Source organism: Protopterus annectens, chromosome 14.part0, assembly GCF_019279795.1.
Source record: "Protopterus annectens isolate FY-2018-M chromosome 14.part0, PAN1.0, whole genome shotgun sequence".
In the NCBI taxonomy this organism is placed as follows: domain Eukaryota; kingdom Metazoa; phylum Chordata; order Ceratodontiformes; family Protopteridae; genus Protopterus; species Protopterus annectens.
The window spans coordinates 347,329,561-347,346,352 of record NC_056748.1 but is presented as its reverse complement, the minus strand read 5'-3'; the positions used below and the strand labels follow the sequence as shown (position 1 = coordinate 347,346,352).

Sequence of the window (16,792 nt, the reverse complement as noted above, 5' to 3'; positions counted from 1 at the left end):
TTGGGTTTGTTGAGGTGGGGGATGGGCTATAAAAGTATGCAGATCATAATATATGCATAGCTGATACGTTTTTTCTTACTTTTGCAGAGGTGGATGTTTGTATTAAGACCCTTAAGTTAATCTAATAAGTTTTTTTGGAAACAAGTAAATAAGCGAATACTGAATATGATGAAAAGTGTTCCTTTATCAGTAAATGATCTGATGGCTTTTTCATGCTTTCCTCAACCATTGGTTTATGGATCTGACATTGGTTTATGGCTCTCTGACATCGGCCGGTTCTCAGGCTTTGACTCCATAGTTCAAGCTCCTTCCCTTACCTATAATCCTCTCTAAAACCCCACATTACCTCAGATCTCATTTGCTACGTTCAGTGATTAGACGTGGTTAACGTTGGCTAAACTTTAGGAGATGAGTGTTGCCATCTTTTTGGCTTATTTGCTTTCCTCTTACTAGGATCTTAAACTTTCTCTTTCCTGCGTCTCTGAAAAAAATATATATATATATATATATATATATATATATATATATATATATCTACATACATACACACATGCACACACATATAGACGTATTTTCGAATTGTTGTTAATGTTGTTGCTTCCTTCTAGGTCTCATAGGTTCATAGGTTGGTACTAAGCTATCGGCCCTAGGTCCTATACAAGCCTAGCCATAGCAATTCCCTGGCTGTTTCTTCCCACACTATTTACTTCCCTGGACCCCTGTCTAGCAGGGCGACTGACGTGATCCCCGGGGTGAATTTTCTTTCTCCCATCCAATCATCAAGGTTCCTTTTGAAGAGGGCCAAAGAGACGCTCTGCTTGACATGTATGGGTAGTCTATTCCAGAGTCTGAGGAGTCTCTGGGTCAGGAACCTATCCCTCCAACATGTTTTGTTTATTGTGATGATGAGGTTTAGATCCCTGGAGCGTGTGGTTCTGAGGGACTGGGATTTCTTTATGTGTAGCATGTCCAACAGCTCTGGGTTTGTCATGGCCTTGTATGTTAAGTAGAGATCGCCTCGGAGTAGACGATATGCGACAGAGTATAGCTGAAGTTTTTTAAGGTGGTCAGCATAGGGCATCTACTTTAGGCCTGTGATTATTTTAGTGAGGTATTTCTGTGGCCTTTCCAGTTGTTGTGGATGTCTTGAGAGGTACATACCAAATGGGGCGTTGTATTCTATAATGGGTCTAGTGAGGGATGAGTACAGTGAGACAGTGACCTCCTTTTTTCCTGGATGAAAAGCCCTTAGTGATGAGGTGTGCCACACAGAAGGATTTCCTGACTGTTGTGGCGATGTGATTATTGAAGGTGAGACCACGGTCCACCTGTGTCCCTAAGTCTCTTATCACACTTTCGGTGTTTAGTGTACTGCCACCTATGTGGTAATTTATGGGTACATGTTTTTTCCCAAAGGGGATAACTATACATTTCTTGGCATTGAGCTTGAGCCCATGGCTCTGGCACCAAGTATCTGTTTCTGTAAGGCCCTTTTGTAGAGTATCGACATCATTTCCCTGTTTTCTTCCTTCTCTACTAGTTGAGTAGTAATGTACTTACCATTGTTGGTATTTGTTTGTCTCAAGTTTTGAGAGTTATTCGATTACCATTGCTGGTATTATTTGTTTTCCTTGTTGGTTTTAACATGTCTGACAAAGCCACTGGATTTAAAAAGTGCTTTTCAAGCAGACATAATACACTGAACTCTGATCCCCAGTCAGAATGTGTGTATTGTCTAGGAGCTGCACATCTTGAGGTTGAGTGTCTAAATTGTCTGGGCTTCAACAGCAGAGCTTTGGTTGAGCACAGAAGGTAAATTAGTTCTTAAGGATTTAATCCCCAGCCCACCCCCGCAAGGAAGCTGGTGGTTAATTTCACAGGGAGAAGAATGGGAACAGCCCAAAGAAATACCCAGGAAGTTGAGGAAGCATTCCCCTGACTGCTTTTCTCATTCTAATCCAGCTTGGGTTCTGCAGTCCAAAATCCCTATAATCTTAGATTAGTCCATTTCTTCAGATCAGACACTTTCTTCTGTGAATTCTCTTCATTGTAGGTGACATAGGTTTTCTCCAGAGCTGATTTCATCAAGGCTAACACTCTCCATTTCTACAAGAAGCACCACATAGAGTTTCTAGATCTCCATCTACCTCCCTGTCCTTCAGGTCTGCCAGGAGCCTGTCTATAGGAGATTTGGACTAAATGATGGGAAAATGCCTCAGGACTCTGATTCAGTTAGGTGTACTCCCATCTCAGCCTCCTATTGGACCTGTGAGTTTCAGACCATTCCAAATACCTTTAGTTACTCCTACTCTGATCTGTCCCTCAGCTTAGAGGTACCGGGTCCAAGAATATCATGATTGTGTCAGATCCAAAGTCTTGGCCTTCATCAGCTCCATCTTCTCTGATCCAACTGGTGCTGACCTTGTCGGAGCTAGAGGGATCTCAGAGATGTAGCTTTAATACCAGAGCTGAGATTAAAGGTTCAGTATCTGAGCTGTCTCTTCTCCTCAAGCTTTGGTGCTAAACAGCTTGGCTGTGATTTGTGCAGCAAAGTAGGTTCATGAGAAATCTTATGGGCTACTCCAGTCAGGTAGGTTTGGCTCCTTCTTGGGTAGTCTTGGGCTCTCTATCAGCTTCTGTATTCAAGGCAGTGGTGAGAGCTCTCCACATGACTGAAGATAGGGCATCCGTGCCACTCACGGTCTTCACCCTCCACAACAGTCTGCCCCAGATCCTGCTTATTTTGTTCCTTTGCAGTAAAGAGTCCATTCAACCCTTGAGACAGTCCTTTTGCAGGACTCCTCACACTTTTCCTGGTCTTCCTCAGATCGTCCCCATGTGGAAGCCCCCCACTGGAAGTGCAAGTGGAGGCACACTGATTCCCCGCAGGTATCCTTGACAGAAGATACTGACTTCGATGAAGGGGCGATCCCCAGGTCACCCCCTGAGGACTTCTTTCAGAGGACTTTTCGAGAATCTGAGGCAGAAAGGTGGGTGGTCTTCTGAAACCCCTTCCTAGGGGGGAGTTGATGTTTTTTGAGGCTTTTGGAACAGTTTCAGCTAGGTCCTGGGTGGTACCCCTAACAGACAAAATGGTGGATCTCCTTTCACATTTGTCTTAGAAGTATCCCGATACAACAGTGTTCTTTTTATACTGGCATGTGGTTCTGACTGTTTTGGGAACTGTGTTATTTAGTCATCATTATATAAATTTAAGTATATTACCCAGTAAGTATAGTTAGAGTGCTATTTTTATTCACCTTTTTTGCTGACATTATAATTTTAAATAATTTAGATTATATAAACAAAGTCAGATTTAATACTATACTTATAGGTTAAACATTTGTTTTCTCTCTCTCCCAGCTAACAAGATATATGGTGAATTATCTTGAAGTCAATAATGTTATTGTTTAATAGGGGTACTGCCATATATCTGTTTTGGTTAGATTTAAATATGATAGTTATCTTAAGGTAATACAACTAATTAGTATAACTAATAATATATGTGAACTATTAGAGAGGTATAATAGTGACTATAAGTGTAGTGAAGACCATTTATTTGATAGGTTTAACTAAATAGTGTGTTAAAGAGCTGTGGATAGTTATCAGTGTTTATTAGGGAATGTTTTGGTTAGGCTTTGTAGAGTTAGATGTAGTCTCTATAGGATTTTTGCATGTTTTTGATGTTTTATTTTGTAAGATAAAGAATAGATGTTTAGTAAGGTTATTTACCCATAAAAGTTTTAACAGTGTAAAAAACTTATGTATGTCCTGGTCCAGGGAAATAGTGGATAGGCACTGGTTAAGGATGGGATGTAAAGATTGCTTCCAGATATTATATACTGTGCTAGTATATTTGAATTTAGTATCGTTTCTCAATATTAAAATATCTTTAAAAGATTTAAAAATCTTAGTATGTGGATAGTAGACTCATGGAATACTAAAGGGCTCCAGAACTTGAAAAAAAGGAAATTATTTCTGCATTTATTTCTCCAGTCAAAGGCATATTTTATTTTATTACAAGAAACCCATTTGACCAATGACCAGTGGGCCGTCCTTAAGGATAAGAAATGGATTAGAGAGGTGGTAGCTTCAGAAGGGACAACTAATAGTGCAGGGGTGGTGATTATTATTAAAAATCAGTATCAAGAGAAAATTCTAGACTTTAAAATAGACAAAGAGGGAAGATGGTGTTATGTGATTCTTTCATCTATACTTTATGATAAACCTGTGATACTTCTTAATATATATGCCCCATGTACCAATCAACAACTTTTTATAACATCACTTTATTTTATCCTGAATCAATATAATAATTGCTATATAATAATAGGAGGTGATTGGAATACATACCAAGATCCCAAATTGGATAAATCAAGTTCACACAGGTCTTTTAATAACCAAGCAGTGATAGCACTACAGGAACTTAAAACAGATTTTAAACTATATGATCCATTTAAATACACAAATAATCAAATGAATGCAAATAATTTTACATTTTATTCAAGCTGTCATAAAATGTGGTCTAGGATTGATTTTTTTCTAATTTCAGACGTACTAATGACTTTTGATCCCTGTGTATCTATACAAGCTCGACATTTATCGGATCATTCTAGGATCACATTAATTTTTAATAAGGACACTAGACATAATATGCATCTTAGAGGTTATAATTGGTCCTTAAATCCGTATTTATTAAATAAAGAAGATATAATTAAAGAAGTTCAAGAGACCTTTAATCAGCTACTAGTTAATCTTTCTAAACACCGGCATCCCTCTGATATAGAATGGGCAACGGCCAAAGCACAGATAAGAGGAATCTTTCTTCAGAAGGCTACTTATTATAAGAAAATACAATCTAGAGACATACAAGAATTGGAAACTAAAATTAAATTACTAGATCAGGATTTAATTGGGAACTATAGTAAACAAACTGAAACAGAGTTATTAAAATGTCAAAAGGATCTTTTTTTACTACAAAATAGTAAATTATTTTATGAACAGAAAATACTGGTAAAATATGCTAATCATATACAGACCCCTTCAAAAGCACTAGCGCGTATCATTAATCAAAATACCTTCTCAAATTTCTGAAATACACTTTAATAATAAAACATATACCAATACTGAATATATTATGAATACCTTTGAGTTAATATTTTCTCAAATCTATGGTGAACATCAGGAATTATTTATAAATAAGAGTAATAATGACTTTCTGCAGAAGATTATCTTTCCGAAAATTGGTGATGAGTTTCATATGAATTTAGTCAAACCAATTTCTTCAGAGGAGATAACAGATACAATTAAGAATTTGAAGCCATATAAAGCTCCAGGACCGGATGGTTTGACTATGGAATCTTATAAAACTTTTAGTGATATATTGGGGAAAATACTTCCACATGTATTTAACTATATAATCAATAATAAAATTAATGATCCGCACTTTAATGCTTCGAAAACAATTCTTATACCTAAAGAGAATGCTGATTTGCAAAATCCAGATAACTATAGACCCATTTCACTTTTGAATATAGACATGAAAATTATGACATCGATTTTGGCTAATAGATTGAAGAAGGTAATTAACCTGATAATATCAGAGGAACAAGCTGGTTTTATAAATGGCAGACAAACTACTGATAATACGTTATCACTTCATACACTAATTTCTTATGCCACCCATAGAAATTTTAATGTTTATGCACTCATAATTGATGCTCAAAAAGCTTTCGATAGAGTTAATTTAGAATTTTTGTTTGATATTTTATCATATTTTAACATACCTCAAGACTTTATTTTAACATTAAAAAAATTATATAACAATCCCTATACAAATTTATTTATTAATAAAAATTTCTCAAAAAGAATACAAATTAAGAATGGTACCCGTCAAGGATGTCCGTTATCTCCTATATTATTCAATCTATATTTAGAACCATTATTTTTACATATCAAGCAAAATATCTATCATAATGCTCCAATAATATATGGTACGAAAATATCCATGGCTGCTTTTGCGGATTATCTAAATATTTACTGTACGATGCCTGTTTCAGATACCAAGAAAATATTAAAAGCAGTGGAAGACTCTGCAAAAATATCTAATTACAAAATAAATTTAAAAAAAAAACAAGTTATTTCCTTTAAAGACGCCTACACCCTTTTAGCTTTTACCATTGGTAGGTCAGGTAAAATCAGAAGAAAAAATAAAATATTTGGGTATTGTTTTTTCAACAGATAATAGAGACTTTTATGTGAACAATGTTAAGTTAATTTGGGATCATATAGTGTCTGATTTAAAAAGATGGAATAATTTGAAATTACCAATAATGGCAAAGACCTCAATTATTAAAATGAACGTACTCCCCAGAATATTATATATTTTTAGAGCTACTCAAGTTCAAATTTATAGGAAATTCTTCAAACAACTTCATACGGAATTAGGTAGATTTGTATGGGAACCTAGAAAAACTAGAATATCTTACGATAAACTGATGACTCGAAAAACAGGGTGGTTTAGATTTATCAATTTTGAAGCATATTATTTAATAATAAATGCTAATAGAATTCTAAGAGTGGTTAACTTTGACAGGTCCAGTCCTAAATGGTCACCCAAGTGGTTGATTCTGAATCATAAACATGCTGCTGGGTTGGGTATTAATTGTAAGGCATTACCTTTTTTAAATAATGATACCCTTAAAATGTACGCTCTGATGGAACATGTCAGAGTATATATAATATCAGTACAAAGTCTGTTTAACTCACTAAACCTCTTACAATATATGATGACTTTCCAACCATTTCATAAGAACCCGAATTTGAAAATTGGTAATCAACCGATAGATCTTAAAAAATTCCCACTTATAAGTGATTTAATCATACTCGATTTATATCCCTTTCTTGGTATCTCAATACACGACATGTTAAGAGAGATGAATCTTCCTAACTCGTATTTAATTATAATGAGACAGTTAAAGGATCTTTCAATGAGTTATTTTAGTAACTTTAAAATTAAAGAAGAAGACTTAACCATTTGCCTAAACTTATGGCAAACTCTTATGCAGGACTGTAAATATATAATGGCTTCATATAAATTAATAAAAGACATGAAATATAATAACCAAATACTCTTATCTAAATACTGGAAGGAGAAATTATTAACGATTGATGATAGTAAAATATTGAAAGCAATTAATCTAACCCTAAAATCAGTATCTCTTCAAAAGCTATTATTTACTCAGTTGATGATATTTAATAACGCTTATTACACTCGTCTCACTCTGCATAAATTCAACTGTAAAAATTCACCTAAATGTCCATATTGTATAGATCAAATGGCTGACCTTTTACACATGTTCTGGAGTTGTAAATGTATTTTCAAACTTTGGAATTCTTTAAAAATTAAATTACAAAAAATAGGTTATCAACAGTATACACTTTCTTGGGAGTTTATGATTCTTCATATTCCTCCGAATAATTTGGATAGATCCCAAATGATCATACTCATAAATATTTTCCTGTTAATGAAGCTTTATATAGCTACAAATTGGCTGAATCCATCCCAGACTTCATGGGAAAACTTTAAAAGTGTAGCGATGAGACATATTTTAGCACATAAATTACTAATTAAAGATCATAAGAAAAGTATAAATAACACAAAAATATGGGAGCAAATCTTTAACATCGTGTTAGCTTAAGGTTCCAATCTACTTTTCCCCGGGAAGTACATACTTAATATGGAGGCTAGTATAGATAAGCCTCATATTGATACTAGATTTTTATTTTCTCTTTCTTTAATACCCATCTAGAAGTTTATATTAATGTATAATGATTTTATGTAACTGTTGGAAGCATTCATGTATATAATATACATATGTTGTAGTATTGTATTAACATTTGGAAAAGAATAAAGACTTATTATTGAAAAAAAAAAAGAAATAGAAAAGCTGCAATAAAGAGTCATTCAAGAGGTCCCACCAGACCAGTAGGGGTTCAGAACTTACTTGAGATTCTTTTTGATGCCAAAGAACACTGGGGATCTACTGGAAGTAGTGAATTAGTAACAGTCAAACAACTGGATCTTTAGAAAAGGGTAGGAGCAAACTACATAGGAAAAATAGGAATTGTGGGAATAATACATACAAGGGAGGGATGAGCCTAAAAGGCACCAGGACTTAAATGAGCTATGCACTGTCTGAGTGAGAAAGATTGGGTAGATTAAAAGTGATGTATAATGTTTGCAGATGAGTGTGTGTCAGTATGGTTTGTGATATAAAATGCTTGAAACTAGGACTGTGTCCTCACGGTTTATTTAAATTTATATAAATGTATGATTGCCTGTGTAGTAAGTGATGGTTTAATGAAGATGTTTCTTGTTTAAAAAAAAAAGCAGGAATTGACTTTGTTTAATATTGCTTAGGTTACTTGATATATAGCAATATAGTTTGATTACTTGTATATGAATGTAAATTTGCCTATGCCACAAGTGATAATTCAATAAAGGTAGTTGGGGGAAAAAAAAGAGAACAGGGGATCTCAGACTAGTATTGGATCACAGCCACTTGTACCAGTTTGCCCAGCACTCGAAGTTCAAAATGGTCACTGTTCAGTCCATTTTTCCTCTTTTGCAGAAGTACGATTGCATGTGCTTCATAGATCTCCAAGTTATATACTGTCACATAAAAATAGACAGATGGTCCAGGAGATGCCTTAGATTCCTGTTGGGTGCCAGTCATTTTCAGTTCAGAGCTCTGCCCTTTGGACTTACCACAGCCCCCCAGGTGTTCAAATATATGGCAGTGCTTGCAGCTCACCTGTGACTGCTGGGTTTCCAGGTGTTTCCTTATCTCAACAACTGGCTCCTCACCTCTCCCACCAGAAAGATACTAATGCATGTCAAGGGATACCTGCTCTATCTATGTCTGCACCTGGGCATCACAATCAGCAGCAGTAAATTTCATTTCTACCCCACTCGAATCCTAGAGTTCATAGGTGCTTCTCTGGATGCAATTTCTCAAGTGGCAGGACTTCCTCAATCCAGGCTATCTATGTAATAACATTATGTGGTACATATATTGTCTCTAATCACCACTGGCCTGGTTGGTTCTTTAGCTTATCAAGCCAGTGATGGCCTCCATAAACTTTCTGCCTCTAGCAAGATTCTGGTATGAGGGTGTTACAGTGGACACTAGTAATAAGTGGTCTATGAATCGACATCTCATGATCTTTACTATTCAAATCACAAAGATCTGCAAGCAGCATGTCTCATGGTGGATTCATGCACTAGATATCTCTCAGGGCTGCCCCTTTGTCAAAAGCCATGTTGACCACGGATGCTTCCCAACTAGGAAGGGTGTCACAACTTGGGACAGACAGTCTTTTGGCAAGTAGTCCCCCATAGATGTCAGTCATCTCATAAACATCTTAGAGATGAGGGCAGTTCTAGTGTTGTAGGCCTCTCAGGACATTCTCCCATGAGGGATGATTCTCATACAGACAAAATGTCATTGACCTGGTGCATCAACAAACAGGGAGAACTTGCTGTCACCCCTTTTGTCAAGAGGCAATGAGAGTGTGGCAGTGGATGATCTCTTCCAGTGACTTTCTGTTGGCAATGCACATTCCAGGAAAGTACATTGTTTTAGTGGACAGAGCAAGGAGATCTATTCTTCTGCCTCACAATCCTTCAGTGGCAGAACAGTTTTTTTTCTGTTGGGCCAACCATACTTTGATCTCTTCACCTGTGCCCAAAATTTTAAATGCAGCAGGTATTTTCCTGTGATCTCCCCAGAGGGGGAGTCACAGAGAGATGCTCTGATATGTGATTGGCCTTCCGGTCTCCTTTATGCTTATCCTGCCACACGCCTTGTATACAAATTTCTGCAGAAAGCATGTCAGTGGAAGAGAAAAGTGATTCTCATTGCTCCATTCTGGCCTTGACAAGTGCCATTCCTCTTCCTTTGGCCTCACCTAATATTACCCTCCTTGGGTTCTGGATCCCTCCCCAGATCTGCTTTCTCACCCATTCGGACTACCTCCCCCAGACAAATGGGTCCACAATTTAACTGCATGTTTCTTCACCTCATATGATAGCTAAATAATCCAGGCAGTTTTCCCAGGTGCTGTGCATCTTTGCATCTTCCCAAAAGGACTCCACTAGGAAGCTGTACAAGCGCAAATAGAAAATATTCTTTATCTGGTCCAATGAGAGATGCCTAGGGATGTCCAAGATGTAGTAACTAATTTCAACTGTGTGTGAAAACAGAAACACATAAATGAGTGACAGTGAATTTTTCTGAGTAAATTTCAGTAACTGGCTAGTAAATGCACTGCCTGGATGCCAGCAAAGAAGAAATTTTAGAGACCCTGAAAGAAAATCAGTAACAAAAGGTGAGGAGAAAAGACTGGGAAGAATCCTGCAGCTCTACAGCAAAAATCAGTTCAAACCTCAGCTTTGGTGCACGACACAACTTCCAGTAATCTAGAGGAAAAATAAGTTAAATGTGCTCAGAGCTGATTAAAATAAGCAAATCACAGATGGAGTATATCTACTAAAATAACAATAGTCTGGAAAAAATGAAATGAGCTTTAAAAAGATATTCAGACAAGCTGATAAAACTGCAAAAAACTGATGTCAAAATGAAGAAAAGGCTGGCTGAATATGAAACTGCTCAAGAATAAATGCTTCAAGGAGGACTTCCAAGATGGTTGCACATTAAGTAACAGCTTAATTTCAGCTATCCCAGTGTGAAAATAGAAAGAGAGAGAGGGAGAGAGAGTGAACTCATAATTGTTGGTAAATTTCAGTAACTGGCTAATAAGTGCACTGCCTGGATGCCAGCAAGAAAGAATTCACAGAAACTGAAAGGAAATCCATCACAAAACATGAGGAAAAAGCACTGACAGAAGAATTCTGCAACTGTTTAGCAAAAAGCAGTGCAAGTTTCAGCTTTGGTGCAACACATGACTGCCAGTAGCTTTAGAGGAAAAAATAAGTCAAGTGTACTCAGAGCTGATTAAAATGAACAAAACACTGATGGAGTAAATCAACTCAGATAACAAAAGGCTGGAAAAAAATGGGAGAAACTTTAAACAAATATTCAGATGAGGTGATAAAACTGCAAAAATAAGAATTCAAAATGAAGAAAAGGCTGGCTGAATATGAGACTGCCCAAGAAGAGATGTTTAAAAAAAATAGTAGAAATAGAGGACAGAAGTAGGAAAAACGTAACGTTTTCTGCTGTACCAGACAAGCTGGAAGGAACAGACTGCATTAATTTTATAAAACCACAAATGAGCAACTGGGCTGATACTCTACAGCAGGAGTTGTTAATGAAAAGAGCATATTGTAGGTATGCTCCAAACTTGGCTGTGAGAGACCAACGTAGACCTTTAATAGTAAGGATGCAATCCTACCAGCCAAAGTTGATTCTGACAAAACTGTGGCAGAAGGACAAAGCACTAAAAGTGGGAGAGAGTAGATTATTTGTGGAAAATGACTGCTCACTGTACACCAGACAGAAGAGTAGTAAATTTATTCCAGTAATCCAGAAGTATCAAGAAGCAAGTATGAGATTCAAACTGCTGTACCCAGCTATCTTCAGATTATTCTTTCCTGGAGGGACAACATTTTTGGAAGAACATGCTAAGGAGGAAATTGCAAAAGTTTATCCAATAAAAAGTGAGCTATGAAACAGAAGGAGATTCTGCTACTTGTTCTTCTGGTAATAAAGACCACAAAGAGACTGTGCCAGTGAAACCTTTTCCAATGTTTCAATGGAAAATGCTTGAGAAACAGAAGAAAACATGAGATGACTGGAAGAACTGAGAGTACATTTGAAAGGAAGCAGAGACTGTATTTGGGAGATTAAGATAAACAGGAATAAAACCAACGACTCGGAAATTGACAAATAAATGTGGATTAGAAAGCATTAATTATATCTGCGAAACATTACCGAACAAGAAAACCTGTAAATATTGGACTTTCTTGATTTGTAAAACTGGTAGGCGACTATAAAGCATATGCCCTACTTCATGTTGTTAATGTTTGTAGGAACACTTAAGAGAGGGGAAGAGGAAGGAAAGGGTTAACTGCACTTAAAACAAAATTGTTCTTTACTTCATGTACTATTAAGATACTACTGTTACCTATATGCTATGCAGTAAAGTTTTCCCAGTTATTTTCAAGTGCAATGAGGTACTGAAGTAAAAAGGTACCCCTGTTTTTTTTCCCTTCTTTTCTCTTTCCCCTTGTCCAGTTGTAAGAAATGTAGGCACTGCAGTGTAAAAAAAAAAAATGTCTGGTCAGAAGACTTAGGATTAAGGCCCTTAGCTTGATCTAGTAGCAAGTTTTAAGAGAAAGCAAATAAATAAAAAAGAACATTAAATATAATAAAGCTTTTCTCTTGCAAACAAGTAAATAAATGCTTGTAGAAGCAACTCTTTATTTGTGTCTCCATTGAGACAATCTGATAGAATAATAAAACAGAATACTTCTTTCTTTCAAAGGCTGTTTAATGGCTAGGAAATAATGATTTCTGAAAGCATTCAAGTATTTTCCAATTTCTGGGAGACCAATAATAATAAGACAAAACAAGACAGTACTTAGTAGAAACGCTGCTGTGTTTTAGTATGGATAACCCTCCTGTTAAGTTAACCCGAGTCTGTGCATGTGGCTATCATTTTTGGACAATTGTTCTTATTAGAAGAGTAAAACTTCAGTATTTGAAGATGTACATAGTTTTGCATGTTAGTATTAAGTTAATAGGTTTTAAAAATGTATTTGTGAGATATTTTTAGGGCTTTCAATAAAACAAAGATTTGTAAGATGTGACATATGCTCAAATGTATATGACAAAAACAACTGTATAAATGATCAACCTGCCAAACATTAGTGTGTGCGTGTAACACAAAAACTGTAAGAAGATACTTGATAAGAAAGTTGTTACAAACGAAAGGTGGGAATAACTTCTTAATATAATGACACTTTCTCTGCTACCTTTAAATGTTAATGGTTTCACGGATATATACAAAAAGGTGTAGTGAACTACATTAAAAATGTAGAGTGCAAATAGTTATGCTACAGAACACACATTTGGAAAGAACTGAACATGTGAATTTGATAAAGAAAGGTTTTCAGGTGGTTATTCAGCAGAATACCTGGGACAAAGGAAAAGAGGAGTACTTATGTTAATTGCAAGAGGAACTCCAATAGTGATAGATGAGGATAAAAAAGTAATGGTAGATTTGTAGTACTAAGGGGCTACTGGCAAGGGAGGAGGATTACACTGGCATGTATTTATATTCCAATAAAACTGCTACAATGGAGCTTAAGAAAATTCTGGGAGAAATTATCAGTTTTCAGCAGGGAATGTTACTTATAGGTAAGGACTGGAATTTGATTTGCAGCAATGAAGATGTGTTTGGGGTCCCGGAAGGGAAAATATAACAAAGGAGGGTAGATTCTTGAAGAAATCTATGAAAGTATTTAGCATGGAATATATTGATTCAGTAGTAGGAGTTTGGAGTGAATTTATACATTATTCCTACAGATAAAAAACTGGGCTAGGCTAGACAGAACTTACATTTCACAGGAACTTGTGCATTTAATTGAAAGGTTCGATACTCATCCAAAAGGTATTTCAGATCATGCACCAATAATTAAAAATGCAGGGTAATGAATTAAAAATGAGTCACTAGTGTTTTCCCACCTATCTGTTGAAAATAGAGGAATTTAAGGAATGGGTAGTGGAAATAATTTGGGAGTTCCTAGAGGAGATATAAAGTTCTTTTGAAAATATAGCTAAGGAGTGGGATAAAATTAAAGTAGAGTTTAAAAATAGGGTGGAAATAAAAGAGAGAGAGATGATTAAGAAATAACAAGAATTATTTAGAGGGACTGACAAATGTTAAAGTATTACAGAATAGGGGGAATCTCACAGAACAAAAAGAGGAGCAGTTGCAGAATGCTAAGCAGAAAATAAAGGAGTATCTCAATAATATGCATGAGCTTAGAAAGATTGCTGTTAAGCAACTGTTTTTTGACAACACCAGAGCACAAAAACTTTTGGTGTAATGATTCAGGCAACACAAAGTAGAAAGGGTTGTCACCAAGCTTAAGGAGCCTATAACAAGGAAGATAAGATATCCTGCAGAAGTACGAGAAACATTTCAGAAATGTTATGAAACTCCGTATAAAGCAGAGAAATATGGAGATCAAGAAAAAGTACAAATGGAAATGTTTGTGGAAGAATTAAATTTGCCAAGGTTAGAGGTAGATGAGGCTCAATTACTACCAGTTAGGATAGGAGGAAATGAGGTAAAAATGGTGATGTTTAACCAATCCACAGGAATGTCCCCAGGAGTAGATGGTATTCCACTGGAAGTTTGGAAGCTAGAGGGGAAAAGCTGGTAAAGACCTGGAAGTTTGTTATTGCCAGTATTTTAAGAGGAGGAGAAGCACCAACATCCTGGAAAAAAGAGGTGGTAGCTGTAATACCTAAAGAGGGTAAAGACCCATCAAATCTAGATTCACACAGGCCCATTTCAATCTTAAACCATGATTATAAGGTGTCTGTCTGCAATTGCTAAAAGAATGGCAAAAGTGATGCCAAAATTGATAGATATGGATCAGTGTGTTTTTGTGGAGGGGAGGCAAGCATTTGACAACATTAACAAAATATTGATGATCCATGAGGAAGCTGAATGTAAGAAAATACCACTGTTGTTGTTGGGTCTTGATGCAGACGAAGTATATGATGGAGTAACCTGGGAGTATATGAACAGGGTAATGGAAGCATTTGTATTCCCTGATAAAATTATAAGGTTGATTAGGAGAATATATGAGGGATTGGAGATGAAAATTAAAGTGGGTAGGTTCCTCTCGGGTAATTTGTTTGAACAGAAGAACCAGGCAGGGGTGTCCTCTTTCTCCTTTGTTGTTTGTGCTATATGTAGAACCATTGGCAAAGAAAATAAGACACTCAGAAATTCAAGGATGTAATTGTTGTGGTAGTCAAGAAAAGCTGGCCCTATTTGCAGATGATATTATTTTATACCTGATAAAATCAGAAAATGACATTTTAGTGTTGTGGAACATTTTGAGGCAGTTTCATATCTTTTCAGGATACATAATTAATGAAGCTGCTTTTAAAAAAGGAATAGTTAGTAGAACATACAAAATATTGCTTGATAACTATAAGAATCAATCAGAGATGGTTAGAAAGGATTGGGAAAAGTGATAGGATAAGCAATTCACAAACAATGGGTGAATATATGTATGTCTGCCAAATATGCAACAAAGTCTAGAAGATTTAGGAACTTTACCTGTTAATGTTTTTGTAGGTGTTGTTATACCCCAAGTAGACTCAAAAGAAGTTTTCCTCGGGTAGACTGCAAATATTGGATGTGTGCTGAGGAAGAAAGAGGTAATTGGGAAAATGTTTTCTGGAAGTGTAATGAGTTGTCAGACTATAAAGATTCCCTGCAGATTGCTCTGTCAGAGATACTGGGTGAGCAAACTGGTTTAATTAAGGAAATATTCTTGAACTGTGATGCAGAATCAGAATTGCCTACACATAGTAAGGCCTTGCTGAGTCTAATTGTGGTGGCTGACAAAAAAACAGTTACTAGAAAATGGAAATCAAAGTCTAAGCCAACTTTACTAGAAGTAGTGAATATAGTAACAGAGATAAAACAACTGGAACTGGGTCCTTTAGAAAAGAGTAGAAGCAAATTACACAGGAAAAAATGGGAATTGTGGGAACAGTACTTGCAGAGGAGGAACGAGGTTTAAAAGAAGGCAGGATTTGAATGAGCTATGTAATATTTGAATGACAGTGACTGGATAGTTTATAAGTGGTGTATAATGTTTGGAACTAAAATGATGTCAGTATGGTTTGTGTTCATTTATGGAAATGTATGATTGCTTATATCATATGTGATAATTTAATAAATATGCTTCTTGTTTTAAAAAGAGATGCTTCAAAAATGGTTGAATTAGAGGACAGAGCATGCAAGGAAAACCTGAGATTTTCTGCTGTAGTAGAGATTGTGCTCATTTTATGAAAGCACAAGCAAGCAACTGGACTTGTATTCCACAGCAGGAGTTATTAATTGAAAGGATACATTGTGTGTATGCTCCAAATCTGGCTGTAAGAAAGCAGCCTTGACCTCTAATACTAAAAGATGCAATCCTACCAGTAGAAAGATTATTCTGTCAAAACTGTGAAAGAAGGAAAAAAGTACTTAAAGATGGAGATAGTAAAGTATTTGTAGAAAATGATTACTCACTGTACACCAGGCAGATGAGCACATTTATGCTAGCGATCAAGGAATGTCAAGAAGTAGATATGAAATTAAAGCTGCTGTATCCCGCTGTCTTCAGAATATTTTTTCTGCATGGTCAAAGTAATTTTTTGATGCAGAACATGCTAAGGAGGAAATACAAAAGTATATCCAACAAAAAGTGAGCTATCAAACAGAAGGGGATTCTGCTGTTTTCTGATAAAGCTCATAGAGAGACAATGCCAGTGAAACATTTTACCAATGTTCTTAAGGAAAATGATTGCAAGATAGAAAAAAACGCAGAAGAGTTTACTAGAAGAACTGAAAGTACATTAGGTTCATAGGTGTGTACCAGGGTAATGGCCCTGGAGCCTTTACAAGCCTAGCCCATAGAAGTGTCCTGGCATCGTGCCACCTGACATTAGTTCCCAGTGCCTCTATCAAGTAGAGACACTGGAGTGATCCCAGGGTGAACTTTCTATTACCTATCCAGTCATCAAGATTC

General features: G+C 36.2%; 1 protein-coding gene across 1 annotated transcript in view; it reads left to right on the top strand.

Moving 5' to 3' along the window:
• The window catches only part of LOC122788980 (SEC23 interacting protein), a 1,679,302-nt gene that overhangs the window by 311,597 nt on the left and 1,350,913 nt on the right, over positions 1 to 16,792 (top strand). The window lies entirely within an intron of this gene.